Genomic DNA, 15,325 nt, shown 5'->3' on the forward strand with positions numbered 1-15,325 from the left:
TAAGTTATAATCTTACCTTTAAAAATCTCAAGATATGGTGGCTCTAGGATGGGTAAATGCAATGATTCCAGGATATAATCAATTTACACATATTCATCAAATCTTCCTGCTTTGCCATCTCTAAAGTTTCTATTTTGTTCTTAAAATTATTTTTGGTTCAAGATGGTTACAGACATTTCAGGTCAAATGATCAGACATTGTCTAAAGGAAACAGGAAGCGTCCACTTTTAGTCTCTTCCTCGCTCATTCTTGCTTTTGTCCTAGCTCTGCCTTTCTTCTTCCTTCTTCTATTTCCAAAAGCATACTTTCAGAACCAAAATTCAGTCTCATTTCCCAGAATTTGGTAAATTTTTAAATTGATCTGGAGAATTGATAGTAAGAAATAATTTCTAAACAATGGTCATTACATTGGTTAACAATTCTCCAACAATAATATGAGAAAACAAAGTACTCAATAAATGGTAGACATTGTTAAAATTGTCATTGGATATAAGAGCAACATCAGGAAACCTGATTGATTCATTATCAATTTTCATAGGAAAAAAAAATAGTGGTCAGCAGGTGTCATGATAGTTAAGTTGCTGGATTCCCACAGGGCCAACTATGGTTTGAGTCCCAGGCTGGAGGCTTAAAACTCACGCTGGATACATGCGTGTGCCTGCAAGTGCAAAATCCTGGGAAGAGAATGGAAGAAAAGGAATTGTATGGCCATTCCTCGTTGCAGGTGATTTCACACTGTCTCTTTCACTGTCTCCATCTCTCTCCAGCAAGCACACATGACCTATGGCAAAATCTTTAAAAATAAATAATAATTAACTGGTGGTCTATTGAAGAGCTATCTTGCTACTCTTATTTCATGTTCCTCTCTAGTATTAAACTCTTGTCAGGAACAGTTTTCCAGAGTAGAAAGGCAAAATGAAACTTATTTGACATCTTTTGTTTATAGTATTTTCATCTACTAGCCACTGGAAAACCAATGCAACTTGCTTCATGATTTCTTAGAACTTCTGGTTACAAACATTCTATCAAGAAGTGTATGTAAATTCAGGTTGCATGATGTCAGCCATGTCTAGTTTGTCACTTGGAGTTACTAGGATAAAATGACTAAAATGTGTTTATCAGATATTTAGGATAAAGTATTTTTAGGTTTACATTCTAAGTTTTTGCTATAGGGTGTGTGTGCTCGCCAGAGAGATAGAAAATGAGAAATTACCCCTGAGACATCACCCCCCAGAGGGGATGGCCACAGACTCAAACATCAGTCGATTACAAGGGAGTCCAGCAACATAGCCATTACATCAACTGCTGGTCCCTAAGTTTACATTCTTTATAGAACATCACCACTGTGCATATTAGTAACCATTTATATTATTCAGTTCAACTTGAAAAAAGTTAGCTTATACCTAGAATTCCATTGGGGAGAAAATTCTAATATGAGTTAGAAATTGTCAGTCCTACTTAGCAGTGTGGTAAGTCTAGAGATGTTCCTTATCAATTGTTTGACAAATTGGTTTTTGATTAATGTGCCTGGACAACATTAAACCTGAAACTATGCCTTCACAGAGTATGTCCACATTACTTTTCTTATAATGTTTATATTGGTATGTTTTTCTTCTACAGTATTTCACTGAAAACAATCCTGATGTAAAAGAAAATGAGCTGGTGACTAAAAGCAAGTTCTAAAATACAGCTATCATATTTTTATGTATCTCATTTTTTATTATGATAAAATGACTTCTAAAAAACTGGAGATGAAAGGTGGGAAAAACATTATCTGAACTATGGGAAAATGCAAAGCTTACTGTTCCACATTGCTGTGTTCCCAACAAATTATAGCATTATCATGCTCATTCTGCATTTATATGAATAAACTCATAAAATGTATAAAAATACTCAAGGAGAGAAATAAATTAGTTTTATTATATAACAATGACTCCCATATTGGTTCATATTTCAGTTGACCAGGATAGCAGTTAAAAAGCCCAGTGGGGAGAACTATATATATTAGACTACCTTCCAAATCAAAGATGTGCAACTGCTTAACTCTTTCGTCTCAAATTCTTACTCTCCGGATAATGTGATAAAAAAATAATCTATTCATAGAACTTCCTTTGACTGTCTAAGGTGCATAACCCAAACAAAAATACATGTCAGTGAATTATATACATTGGTTTATTATCATAGTTATTTGCTTTAAACGAACAAAAGGTAAACTGACAAGATGTCTTTTAAAATGAACAATGGAAGCCAGAAAACAGAAGGATGCCATATTCATCGTGCTGAAAGAAAATAACAGAAGTGAAGAATCGTATCCATTTGAAATAATTTTTCAAAGCTAAGGTTAAGCAAAACTTAACCTTAAACTAGAAGCTTATTTGCCTCAAGCAGAATCTCACTAAGGAAATTCTAAAACATCTACTTGCAGTAATAGACATGCAGCGATGCTCTGAGATGCAAACGCTTGGAGAGCAAAGAAAGCTGGCTTACATGTCATAAAGGAGCTGTTTACACAGCTTTTTTATTAAGTAAGTGAAATGTTCTATTGTCCAATTTGCTTGGCTTTGATTTTGAGGTACATTTTTAGCCATTGGAAGGGTACATTCATCAGTTTGTCAGTTCATTTAGTCGATTTTAGAGCCATACGGATAAAATGTATTAATCTGTTTATCTGGTTTTCATTTTTTTCCTAAGTGTTACAAACTCACAGACACTTCAGTGATTGATAACAGGAAGAAAAATGCCAACAGAGAAACATAGTTCCTCTTTTCCTGTGTTTGAGGATTATGGGTTCCCTTCTGGAGGAAAGAATTGACCTGATTAGAACGATTATCTATAATTATATTCCTTTTTAGTTTGAAAACTGATGGTGAGAAAACACTTTTTCCATGATGGGATTTTAAAAGGCGCTCTTATCTCACAATGGATTAAAATGGAAAATAACTATAGACTTCATTTTTCCATGGATACTCTTTCACGTGTGCAGGACCAAATGATAATTGGCAAAGTAATAAATTAGTAAAATTAACAAAATCTGTGGAAACGTATCAGTCAAAAGGACAAGCTAAGCAGAAGGACACAAGTGCTCAGAGCAGCTGTGAACAGCATAATGACGTGGGAGACCTGTAGACGCTATTAAAGGGGCCAGTGCAGCCACTTAATGAGTCTGCCAAGGCACCAGCTGCTGCTGTGGGGAGCTGAGCTTCACAGCTTAGCATCTGGGTCAGGGTTTACCATATGAAGAGGAAAATGACTGAGGATCTTAATGTGATAGGGCAAACGGCACCTTTCCTTCATTGCACAGTCACCTTTATAAGATGATTTTTAAAAGGCTGCTGGCTACCCCTGTGGAAAAAGCACTAAACAATTATGTAAATGCTTCAGCCTTTCTATAGATGTAAACTCAGAATGAATTAAAATACATATTTTAATATTTTATTAATTTTTTTCAAGAGTCGAACAAGTGAGAAAGAGAAACCTCTGACAAGGCCTTTGAGACACACTCCATTGCCAGCTTTAGCCAGCCAGGGTCACAGACATATACGGGCCCCTAGTTCAACAAAGAGACCTTGGGATGGAAATCCAGAACCTTCAATGTGAGTCCAGAGTTACAGAGCATTGCATTACCTCTGTGCCACCAAGCAACCATAAATATTGTTATTACTTAGATTAAAAAATATCTAACATTCTTTTATATATGTGTGTGTATATATATATATACCTAACTATATACACACACACACACACACACACACATATATATATATATATATATACACACTCTGTCTAGAGATGGAGGTACTTCCAAAAGTTTATGGAAAATGAGATTACAGTACAAGTTTGTTTTTAGTGTAAAATTTTTGGAAATTTGTAATACACATTTCCCATGAACTTTTTGTTTGGAGGTTACCATGATCACTATCACATGTAACCTAATGGCAATGTGTGTGATCCTTGGTAAAAAGTTTTACTTTTAGCACAGGAAGTCCAAAGAAAGTGTAGAAGTCAGAAGTCCTGGGGTCTTGTTCTGATTCAGTATCTATGTGAATCACCCAATTTGAAGCATCTCAATTTCTTCTTAAAAATGAGATAGCAAGCTATATTCCTTTTAATTAACAAAAATCTGGTAGGTATTTAGAAAAGTGTTTGTATAGCATTTACCTAATATTTTATTTAACTTTTGCAATTAGCTTAGGATATAGGTAGATTTATGTGCGCTTGCTATTTGACAGACCTAAATATCTAGAAAGTTCATTTGTCTTGCTTGTTAATATACAGTTTTTACGAGGTTGAAGACAGACAGCAATCCAGTATTTATCACTGATAATCAATGGTGTCCCCATATTCTTAGGATCTGTTAGAAGATATATAGTTTTTCTTAGTTATATAAACTATCACTGGTTTTACCAATTCTATAAAATATATTTTTAAATTTCTATCTCTATTGAGATATAATTGATAAATAAAAATTGTATATAGTTAAAGTATACAACATGTCAACTTTACATATACATAAATATGTGAAATGACCATTATATGATGAATAAAGTTAATAATACTCCATTGTACACTTAAAATTCTATAAAAGAACAGATCTATAGTGTCCTCACATTGCAGTTCCTCTGAGTGTGTGTGCACATGGAATCTAATATTTTAATATTTTTTCTATTTCTTCTTTTTGTCTTTTTTTTATTTTATAAAATTACTCATTTACTTATTCTGAGAGAGACCAAGAGAGACAGCATTGGGACCAGCAGGTGACGTGGTGACTAGGGCACTATAATTCCCACATGGCCAACTGCAGTTCAAGTGCTGAACCTGGTCATTGCTTCCTCGCTCTCTCTCTCTCTGTCTCTCTTTCTCTGACAAGCTCATGTGAAAAAATAAATAAATAAAGTGAATAATTCTTTTAAAAAGAGGGATAGACAGCATTCCGTAAGAGGGTCTTCATGCCACAACCCACCCCTAGCTTTAGCCAGTCCTGGATCTTAGGCATAAACATACCCAGTCTACTCAGGGAGGTCTCTAGACATGAACCTGGAACTTTCCCATGTGGGTCAGCCACAATATTTAAAGGTGTTCGCTTTTACTCTTTTTGTGAAAACCAACAAAAAAAAATGACCATGCCTTTTGTAAAATGCGTTTTCTGACATCTGCATAATGAGCTCTATCATAATTTTTTACTGCTCACAAGCCACCTGCATATTTCTGTAGCTATATGTAGAAATAGTGTCATAATGTATGAGTCACTCATTTGAGTGCTAAACAAGTCACATTCAATATGTGTTTCCTGGAAACAAAAATCCAAACTGTTTTCATTTGCAATGTGGTTAAGAAAAAAGTCTAAAACATCACAATGCAGGGCTTGTATATTCTGGGATGTAAAAAATAGATGAAGAGATTTTGTCAGAACTTAAAGCAAAAATATAAATAAAATAAAATAAATTAAGATAATGTGTCTTATTTCTAAATAAGGAAAAAAATTAAATAAGCACACATGTTAGAAAGGAAAAGGAATTTAGATTAAGCTACCTCTGTAACTCAGTAGTTCCATAGTTTTATATATATACGTACACACAATATGTATACACACACATGCACACACACAAAGATAAGTGTTCTGAGTCTATTACTACAATGTTGTTGTGAATAATAGGAAAATATAGAAAACAATGCAGTGTTTTAACTGAAATATATACAGGGGTTCTTCAAAAAGTTCATGGAAAATTCATATTATTGAAAAATCAGACAAAAAAGGAAAAAAATCTGGGCCGGTTGGTGTCATGGTGGTTAAGGTGGCTTGATCCCTATGTAGTTGACTGTAGTTTGAATCTTAGACACAATGGCTTGAAAAATACATCTGGCATGTGAGCATGTGAGTATGCATGCCCAAAATCCCAAATAGAAAATTGGAGGAATGTGATCCTCCACTATGAGGCTGCTTTTTCCCTTTTTCTTTCTCTCTTACTCTGTTTCTCTCTGGGGAGCACATATACCCTCTAAAACAATTAAAAACAACCAAACCAAAAAACCCTTCAAGTATCTCAGACATTTTTTGACCATAAAAACTTACATTTTAATTCCATTTATTCCACAAATCTTTGAAATTCCCTCATATATATACATAGACACTCATGCACATGTATTTACTATGGGCCAGAAATCCCACTGTTACACTTTATAAAGTATACTCATAAACATTGCTTTTCCATGGGAAGCAAGCCTATGTGATAGGGAGAACAGATAAGGCTTTTTTTTTTCTTAGTTTTGTGCTGAATTCTCCATAGTGATGATGGAGAAAAGAGCTAATTGAAAAGGGCATAGCCCCATAGCCACTTAGTACCTGATGGTGAGCTCTAGTATACAGTGTCTTCCCTATTGTAGACTTTGAAAGTCTTTCTTATTTACTGATCTTCATCACAGTCATCTTGGACATCATAAATATTCTAAGAACTGTAGGAAAGTGTTCACGAGCCTCAATCCAGTTTCTCCATGTGTTCTAGGGGAGTGCCAAATCTGTTCAGGCTTACTTGTAATATTTACTGATTCCAAGGATTGCACTGAAGGTCCAATAGGGGCAGACATGGTTTCTTACTTACATATGCAAGAAAGGATGCTCTACTGACTGACAGGCAGAGAATGCTCTGTGCCATCATTGAGCACAAGCTCAGGTTATACATGTGAAGAACAAAGCATACATAAAACAATTAAAGATCAATGTGGATTCCCTGTCACCATGTTAGGAACCTGATTTGTATGTACATTGTTTGAAGTTTACAATGAAAGTTTAACTAATCAATGAGCGGAATCAGCAGAGTATGTCCTGGATTTACTGTCCCTAATCTTGTGACGTTAGTGTAAGAGGCATGTGTAAAGCTCTGGAATGGCCCTGGTGGTGGGCCAGTTCCGTGAGGTGAAGGTCATGGTCATAAGATGTTTCTGAGCCTAAGCTGTGGTCTACAGCCAGGTCCCAAAGAAAACAGGACAATGAGAGAGGAAGAAGAGAGCTCAATGTATGGAGTCTCCTCACACTAAGACGTCTACTTGATTCTGAATTTAATAATTATAATTGATAAAATTTTTCCATACTTTTTTACAGTAGAAGGTATCTGAATGATACAGCCATTGCTGAGACCAAAGCTTTTTTTTTTTTTGATAGACACATAAAATGAAACACTATTGACAAATGAATTAATTATAGTTCTGTAATGTTTTGTAACAGTGATCCCAAATTTATTAGGAACATACTTTTTTCCTTCATGATGGACTTGAAAATAATAATTCAGCAAAAATGACAGATATCTTCCCAGTCAGAAAAGGACTGGTTACTTTTATCAAACATGTTCTAAAAATGTCAGAGATAAGTTTTCAGAGTTTAATATTTTTTAATATGTATTATTAAAATCATGAGGAAGTAAAATAGTATTATGTTTTAACATTTTTTCCTAAGCAATATTGATAGCATTGCTTCATAACTAGGGAGAACAAAGGTAAATGAAAAAGAGAAGGCAGAGCTAATATATATAATCTACAAATATCAGGGCAGTTAATCATTTCATCTCACCATAATTTCATAGTTTAACTAAAATTTGTGTATTGATAGCTGCACTTTATCTTTGTTTTTAACTCATTTAAAGTGATGGACTAATCGAGAACATCCAGAACCAGTTACCCTATCAAATGTTCAGCATATGTTATTTTAAAATAACAGAAGGCTCAATTAAAAGGGGAAAATCTATTTTGATTAGGCTGACATAAAATATTAGACTTTTGTCTTGCAGATAAGAGGAAAAAAAGTCACCCAACATTAAATACTTATACCTTTACTCTCAATAAAACATAAAGAACTACAGGCATTAAGAAAATAGTTGCTGCTTATTGATGAAATATTTAAATATAAGAGAAACTATTCATTGATGTGGTCATTTTTATTAGTATTTCATATAAAAGCAGCTTTTCTGAAAACTATTTATCAGGAGGCATGTTTACATTTAGGAAAGATAAAAGCAAATCTTATTCAGTAAAACTAATAATGGTAAATATCCTTATTTGTTCATTGGAAGTGTATACTCAGATTAAATTAGTAGTAGGAAGTAATTAGTTTGCAAAAGTTGGAGCTTGTGATGATGCCAAATAGATATATTGATAAAAAAGTAAATGGATGAAAACATAAAACTAGTCAGTTTATATGTAGGATGTTGTCTTAGAGGCATTGAGTAATTCTATTCCACAGAGACTGTTATAATACAGGGCCAAATAATATCATCTTTGAGCATGTTATGTGTAAAAAGGTGATAAAACATACCTGATTTTTGAGATATTTACTTTTTCAGGTAAATTCATGAAAATTTGTACAACGATTTTCAAATGAAAATTTAATGTACGATAAACAACAAAATGTTAGAATGAAAGACTTTCCACGTTTTATAATACCTAGTTAAGATAACAGGAAAGTAAGACAAATGCCCACAAACCAGAAGGTGTGCAGAAGTGTGAGTCCAGGGTTTGGAGCCAGAAGGAGAATGCCTCTGGATGTGGCCAGAGAGCATCTGTCCATCACTGGTGGCTTGGAATTTATACTTTTAAAATGTTCTTTGCAGGAACCATTTCCGGAAGCTGGAACTTATCAAAGACGTTCACAAGGGAAAAATTGGAATAAAATGAGCTTAGAATTATTCAGATTCTTACCTGTCATCACTTTGGGACAGGAGAGGGATAGGGAAAACAGATGATGCTAAAACTGTCCGTACGGAATGCTTGCCATAGTACTGCCTTCCAAAGAAGAAAAGCCGAAATATTACCATCCTTGTGGTTCACAAAGCCTCATCTGAAAAATTTAGGCTAAAATGTTTCAGGATTTTCAGCACTTCCCTAGCATCCGGCAGAGCACAAGGAAGAGGCTCCTGGGTGAATCATTGTAAAGTATGACACCCATAAAATCATTAAAGAGGATATAATTTCACTTTTAAAAAGTAGAAAAGCAGCTCAAAACGAACACATTTTTAAAAGCAATGGAAAAATATTAAATTTGTATGCATCACATAAAACATATAAAATTAAATTATACCCCCAAAAAAGAATCTAAAGTTTGGATAAAGGGCATGCCACTATAAAAAAAGGGGACTGAATTGACAAACTATAAAAGCAGTTAATAAAGGACAGGAAGAATGCAATTATCTTAAAAGTTTATACTATTCATGATAAAGAATGTGTATGCCTGCATGAGAGAAAGAGAGAGAGACATCCCTACATCATGATTTCCTTCCCCAGCTCTCTAGCTTGGCAGAATCTTGGGCACATGCGCACATACCCAGTGTGATTTCCAAGACAATGCGGAGCCAAAGTCAGCTGTTAGACTTCTGGCATGGGAGTTCAGTTTGCTGCGGACTATGCCACCAGGGTGCAAAAATTTAATAAGTGGACAAGCCACTGAAATTCACATAGGAAAGATGGACAATGGAACACGGAGAGATAAACAAATAAGACATTTAAAAGGAGGTTAAGAGGTATGGAAGACAGAATTTTAAAAAATACATCTAATTAGTTAACTGAAGATGATAGAAGAAAAAAAAATAACAAGTTCAAAGAGGTAATATTGGGGGACCAGCAGTTAGCGTAATGGCTATGTCGTTGTACTCCCACGTAGTCAACCCAGTTTGAGTCCCAAACCTGGTGGCTTAAACTCACACCGGGCGCATGTGCCTGCGTGCCCCGGATCCCAGGAGGAGAATGGAGGAGAAGAGATTGCAGTGTGGCCATCCTCCCTGGGGAGTAATCTCTCGCTTTCTGTCTCTCTGTCTCTCTCTGTCTGTCTGACGAGCGCACACGTCCTATAGAAAAACCTCTCCAAAAAGAGAAAAACAAAAAAGAGGTAATATTTAAGATTATTGCAGTGGGTCAGCCAGTGCATGTTGGTTAAGATGGCTGGATCCCACATGACCTATGTGTGGTTCAAGTCAGGGATTCAGCAGCTTGAGAAACACACTAGGCACATGTATGAGTCTGCCCAAAATTCCAGAGGGGTAAGAGATGGAGCAGAATGGATTGTGGCATAATCATCCCCCATGAGAGTTTTCTCACTTTCCTTCTTTCTCTCTGCATCTCTGAGTGAGCACATGTGCCCTATAGCAAATTAAAAAAAAAAAAAAAAAAAAAGAAAGAAAGAAAAGAAAAGAAAAAAAAAGAATTGGGGCTGACAGAGGTGTGGTGGCTAAGGGCGTTAGACTACCATATGGCTCTAATTCCTCTAGGGATTTTGGGCACACATGCACACATGCCTGCGTGAGTTTAAGGTGCCAGGTCCAGGACTTGAACTGCAGTGGACTATGTGGGGTTCCAGTGACATAGCCATTACACCATCTGCTGGTCCCAGTCATGGAAATTTTTCACAGAGATCTCACAGACAGATAGAAAATACAGATGACTAAAACAATACAAGAAACTGTATGATAAAAATATATTCGAGGTATAACATTGGTACTACATTGAAAGACTTCTTTCTTCTTTCTCTTTCTTTCTTTCTTTTTTATAAGGGAAAAAGTCCAATTCTTTGCAGTCCTTTTGATCTACACATCAACAGACAACTGGGTGTGGTTTATCCCAGACAGAAGAGGAAAAACAGGTTCAAGGCACAAGGGTGAAACTCTGGAGTGTGTGGGGATCTGTCTGGTTAGTGATACTGTCTTTAACATACACATTCTGGAGTTTGTGCAGAAAAAGCATATAGTCAGACACAAGTAGATATTTCTAGACTACGAAAGAGGTTGAACTTTAACTATTTCAACTTGTTGCCAAAGATGCAAAACTAGGCTCATCTTTAAGTTTTAAAGTTTACGTTCTTCCATCACTTCCAAAAACTGAAAGTCATTTGTGACCTGATGAAACTTCAAGGTGTGCAAGCCTCCACCACATCCCAAGTCTCACTTTTGCTAATGAGATCAGTACTGCCTGCGGCTCTTTCTACACTATGAGTAGAAAAACAGAAATTCTAACTCATCCGTTTTCCTTTCTTTTGCCTCTGGGGTTTCTTATGATTTAAAGTTTCTTCAGGTTTGCGTCAGACTAGCCAGTCCTGTGACATGATTAATTCTAAAGTACCATGATCCTGATAGATCCCTCAGATCTGACCACTAGGCTGGCTTTTTGATATTTCTGTTTGGAATTCACCCCTTTGTCCTGTCCCACAGACCGCTTGACAGTGTTTCTCTCTTGACTAGCAGGCCACTAATTCCTTTTATTCCTGTGTTTGAATTCTCAAAATGGGCCCAAGTTTAGTGAACATAAATCACATTGAACATAATTAAATATTATCAAGTAGTTTTCAAGCATTTACCTAACCATTTCATCTCTGGCGACCTTCGTTCCATTACTTTAACCTGCTTTTGTAAGAGAGATGAGTTATAGCAGCTTGGTTCTTAGTACGGTAAGCAAAGGAATCTACAAACTGCATTTTGTATTCCATTCCCATTCTCTGTTTTGCTGCAATATCTTTAAAGATAAAAAAGAAAAACAAAACAAAACAAAACATTTTCACCTTTGTTTTCCATATCAAAAAGTGGACAGACTACCATTGATTATTTTTATCAGTTATTCCACTAAATTAAACCACTTCACTTCCAATTTCTCTTCCAGACAGAAATAACTTTTTTTTTTTTTTTTTGGAGAGATTTTTCACTATAGGGCGCGTGCGCTCGCCAGACAGACAGAGACAGAGACAGAAAGCGAGAAATCACCCCCCCCCCACGGGGGATGGTCACGCCGCAATCCCTTCTCCTCCATTCTCCTCTCGGGATCTTGGGCACGCACGCACACGCGCCCAGCGTGAGTTTTAAGCCACCGGATCCGGGATGCGAACCGCGGTCGACTACGTGGGAGTCCAGCAACATAGCCATTACGCTAACTGCTGGTCCCCAGAAATAACTTTTGATCAAAGCAATATTGAATGTGGACATATATACCATTGTCAAAAACATGTTAATCTATCATAATTCCATAACATTGATATGTGATCAAAGTTCAAAGTTGCAACACGTTTTTCACATTGTCATTATGCATATTTCACTTTTGACTTGTAGAAGACTGAAGCGTGCATTGTAACAGCTGCGATCAGATCTAAGTGCTAAAAAGTTGTCAGCCTAGAAATTAAAATTCCTAGCAGCCCACAGTGCTTTCTTTTATAAGCATTCGAATTACCTTTCCATTTCAAATACGGAAAATGACTTTGACCCCTTTCTAACACTTATTACCAAGAACATTGTAAAAAAGCAGATTAGTCAAAATATGCTACACCTTCGTTAGTATTTCTGGCATCATGTTGTAATTAATGATTTCTATTACTAATAATCATTTCTAAACAGGTCGTATTTGAAAACTTTGACAATTTTAGGCATTCTTTTGCTTTAATTGCTATGAAGAAAAGAAAATTTTATTATATAATGATATCGTCTTTCAGTCAGATAGCAAAATAAATTGGTTACCCACTGTGTGAATATTGCCGTAGCAGACACATTTGGGAGACTACAAAGGAAGAAAATGGCATTTCCCTTCTCTTTACTGAAGTTCATAAGATAGTTGGAAGGCCCAGTATACTCAAGTGAAAAGACTTCTAAGTCCCGGAGGGGAGCACAGAGAATTACTCTGCAGCATATATTTTCTTGTTGAAATAGATTCATGACTAATTACAAAGATCAGTAGTTTTTTAAAAGAATGCAATTATTGCAGTAAAGAACATTAATGGCATAGACCTAATTAGATTTTTCGTGAAATACATATGCCCCTAGGTTTGTGTCCAAAGTTTTCAAAATTTGTGACCCAATTTTTAGAAGAATGTGTTTTAGTAAGTGACTCAAGAGGAAATTAGAGAGTGAGGAAATCAAAAGAAAATTGCTTTTGGAATCAGATAGGATGGAATTAGAGGATTGGCTATAGCATTCATTAGTCATGTGCTTCTAGAATTTGTTATTCATTCCAAATTTTGTTTTATTTTCTGAAAAGTGAATTTGAAAGACTGTGATAGGTTTACAGGAGATATTTTTGTTGAGATCATGACACAAGTCAGAAGTTAAATAAATGATAGCTTTTGTTATTCTCATGCTGAAATACCGGAAATACTGAAATGTTACTGAATACTTAACAATCATTGAGGTCATTGCCTTTACATTTTATGGTAATGTCCATTGCTTCTTGCTTCTTTCCATCTTATCTTTTCATCATTGAACCACTTTGCTTCCAGAAACATGCTCAGTTCTAAGGCAAACTGAGCATTTTCTCTTCTTCAGGAGAATTTTAGGAGATGTAAGCCACTATCAACTCAAACTTTCTTCTTCCTTCTAAATTTGTACTCTAAGTCTTCTAACTTACCTCTTATCCTGCTCCTAAGGATAAGTTCATGTAGTCATTAAGGACAAGATCAGTGGAGTTGAATAGTTCATACAGGCAACCTTCCAAAGCACACAAGAATGTGAAAGAGGGGGGCCAGATATGGTGTGGTGATTAAAGCAGCTGGATCCCACATGGCCGTCTGTAAAGTTCAAGTCCCAGACTGGAGGTTGAAAGACACCCTTGGTCCATGAGCAAGCAGGCATACATGTCCAGAATCCCAAAAGGAGGGAGATGGAGGAGAAGGGATTGCTGTGTTACTATTCCCCATTGGGAGGTCATTGCTCTCTCTCTCTCTCTCTCTCTCCATGCAGGTGTGAGTACACGTGCACTCTGACAATTTTTTTTTTCTTTTTTACATACAAAACGTTGAGTATAACACTGGAAAGGCAATTAAAGAATAACCAGAAAGATATTACTTTATTCTATTTTTTAATGATATGAGAATGATAGACCTGAAACATATTATAGATGCAGTGAATCCATATTTAATTAAAATGTTTAAGATATTTTTCATTGGCACAGAGATAGTCTTACAAGTGCTTATATTTCATACATTTTCCTAAACTTATTATTAAACTTATTATTCCCTAAGATCAGTATATCTTTATAGAGAAGAAAATAATACCATATTTTCTTCTACCAGTGAGTTAAATAAGTAAATCAAAACAATCAACTACATCAGGATGCCTGGAGTAAAACAGTTCTGCGTGTCTCTTTTTGACATATTTGTAAATAAACTTGAATGAGAAGACAGATCTATGCTTCAAAAATTTTTAGGACACATTAACATTAAGAGAGAGTGAATGTATCTATTGACAAATTTAGTATTTTTAAAAAAAGTAACAGATAGGACCAGCAGATGGTGTAATGGTTATATCTCCGGACTCCCACATGGCTGGCCACAATTCAAGTCCTGGACCCGAAGGCTTGAAACACATGCAGGGCACATCCCGAGGGGAAAATGAAGGAGAAGGGATCGGGACATGTCCATCCCTGCTGAGGGAGGATTTCTCGCTTTCTGTCTGTCTGGCAAGCACACGCACCCTATAGCAAAATTCTCTCTAAAACAAAACAAAACAACAGCACGTAAAAACTAATCAAACATGAATTTGACAAAGACTTTATTCCACACATACATGCGCACACAAATGTGCACATAGACAGGTTTTAAAAGTACACTGCAGGGAGCCTGTAGGTGGTGGGGTGATTAAGGTACTGGACTTCCACATAGCCAACTGCTATTTGAGTCCTGGACCCAGTGGCTTGGGAATCATGCCTGGCACATGTGCCTATGTGTCCCAAATCCTGAGAGGAGAAAGAAGAGAGGGGATTACAGCATGGCCATTCCCCCTGGGGGTGATTTCTGACTTTCCTTCTCTCTGTCTCTCTCTGGTGAGCTCAAGTGCCCTATGGAAAAAATCTTATATATATGTGTGTGTGTGTGTGTGTTAATATGTAATAGTAGCCTTAGGAATATTAGTTGCATGTACTTTATTGTGCCAGAGTCTGATGTAATTGCTAGGAAAATACTGTGTTCTTAGAATGCTTAAAAATTTATGGAAATATCAGGAAAAAAAGAAAGATATGATGTCAGTGATTATATTGATAAGATTATATTTGTAGGACTAGCTGATGGTGTGAAAGGTAGACATGGCCAACTGTGCAGTTCCAGTCCTGGTCCTGGTGGCTCAAAAATTACTCCAGGCCCATGTGCGTGCATGCTCAAAGTTTCAAAAGGAGGGAGAAATGGAGAAGGCATGTTGATGTGATAGTTGATGTGGAGGTTGCTTTTTCACTTTCTATAACTCTCTTTCTCTCTCTTTCCAATGCACACATGCCCTCTGGCAAATTAATTTTAAAAAAAGAAAGAAAGAAAGAGAAATTATGTTAGGAAGCAAGAGAAACAGGATTATTATCCAGGCAGAGCAAACAGGAAAAAGAAAGAACT

Source organism: Tupaia chinensis, unplaced genomic scaffold, assembly GCF_000334495.1.
Source record: "Tupaia chinensis unplaced genomic scaffold, TupChi_1.0 Scaffold143696_1, whole genome shotgun sequence".
Classification (NCBI taxonomy): Eukaryota; Metazoa; Chordata; class Mammalia; order Scandentia; family Tupaiidae; genus Tupaia; species Tupaia belangeri.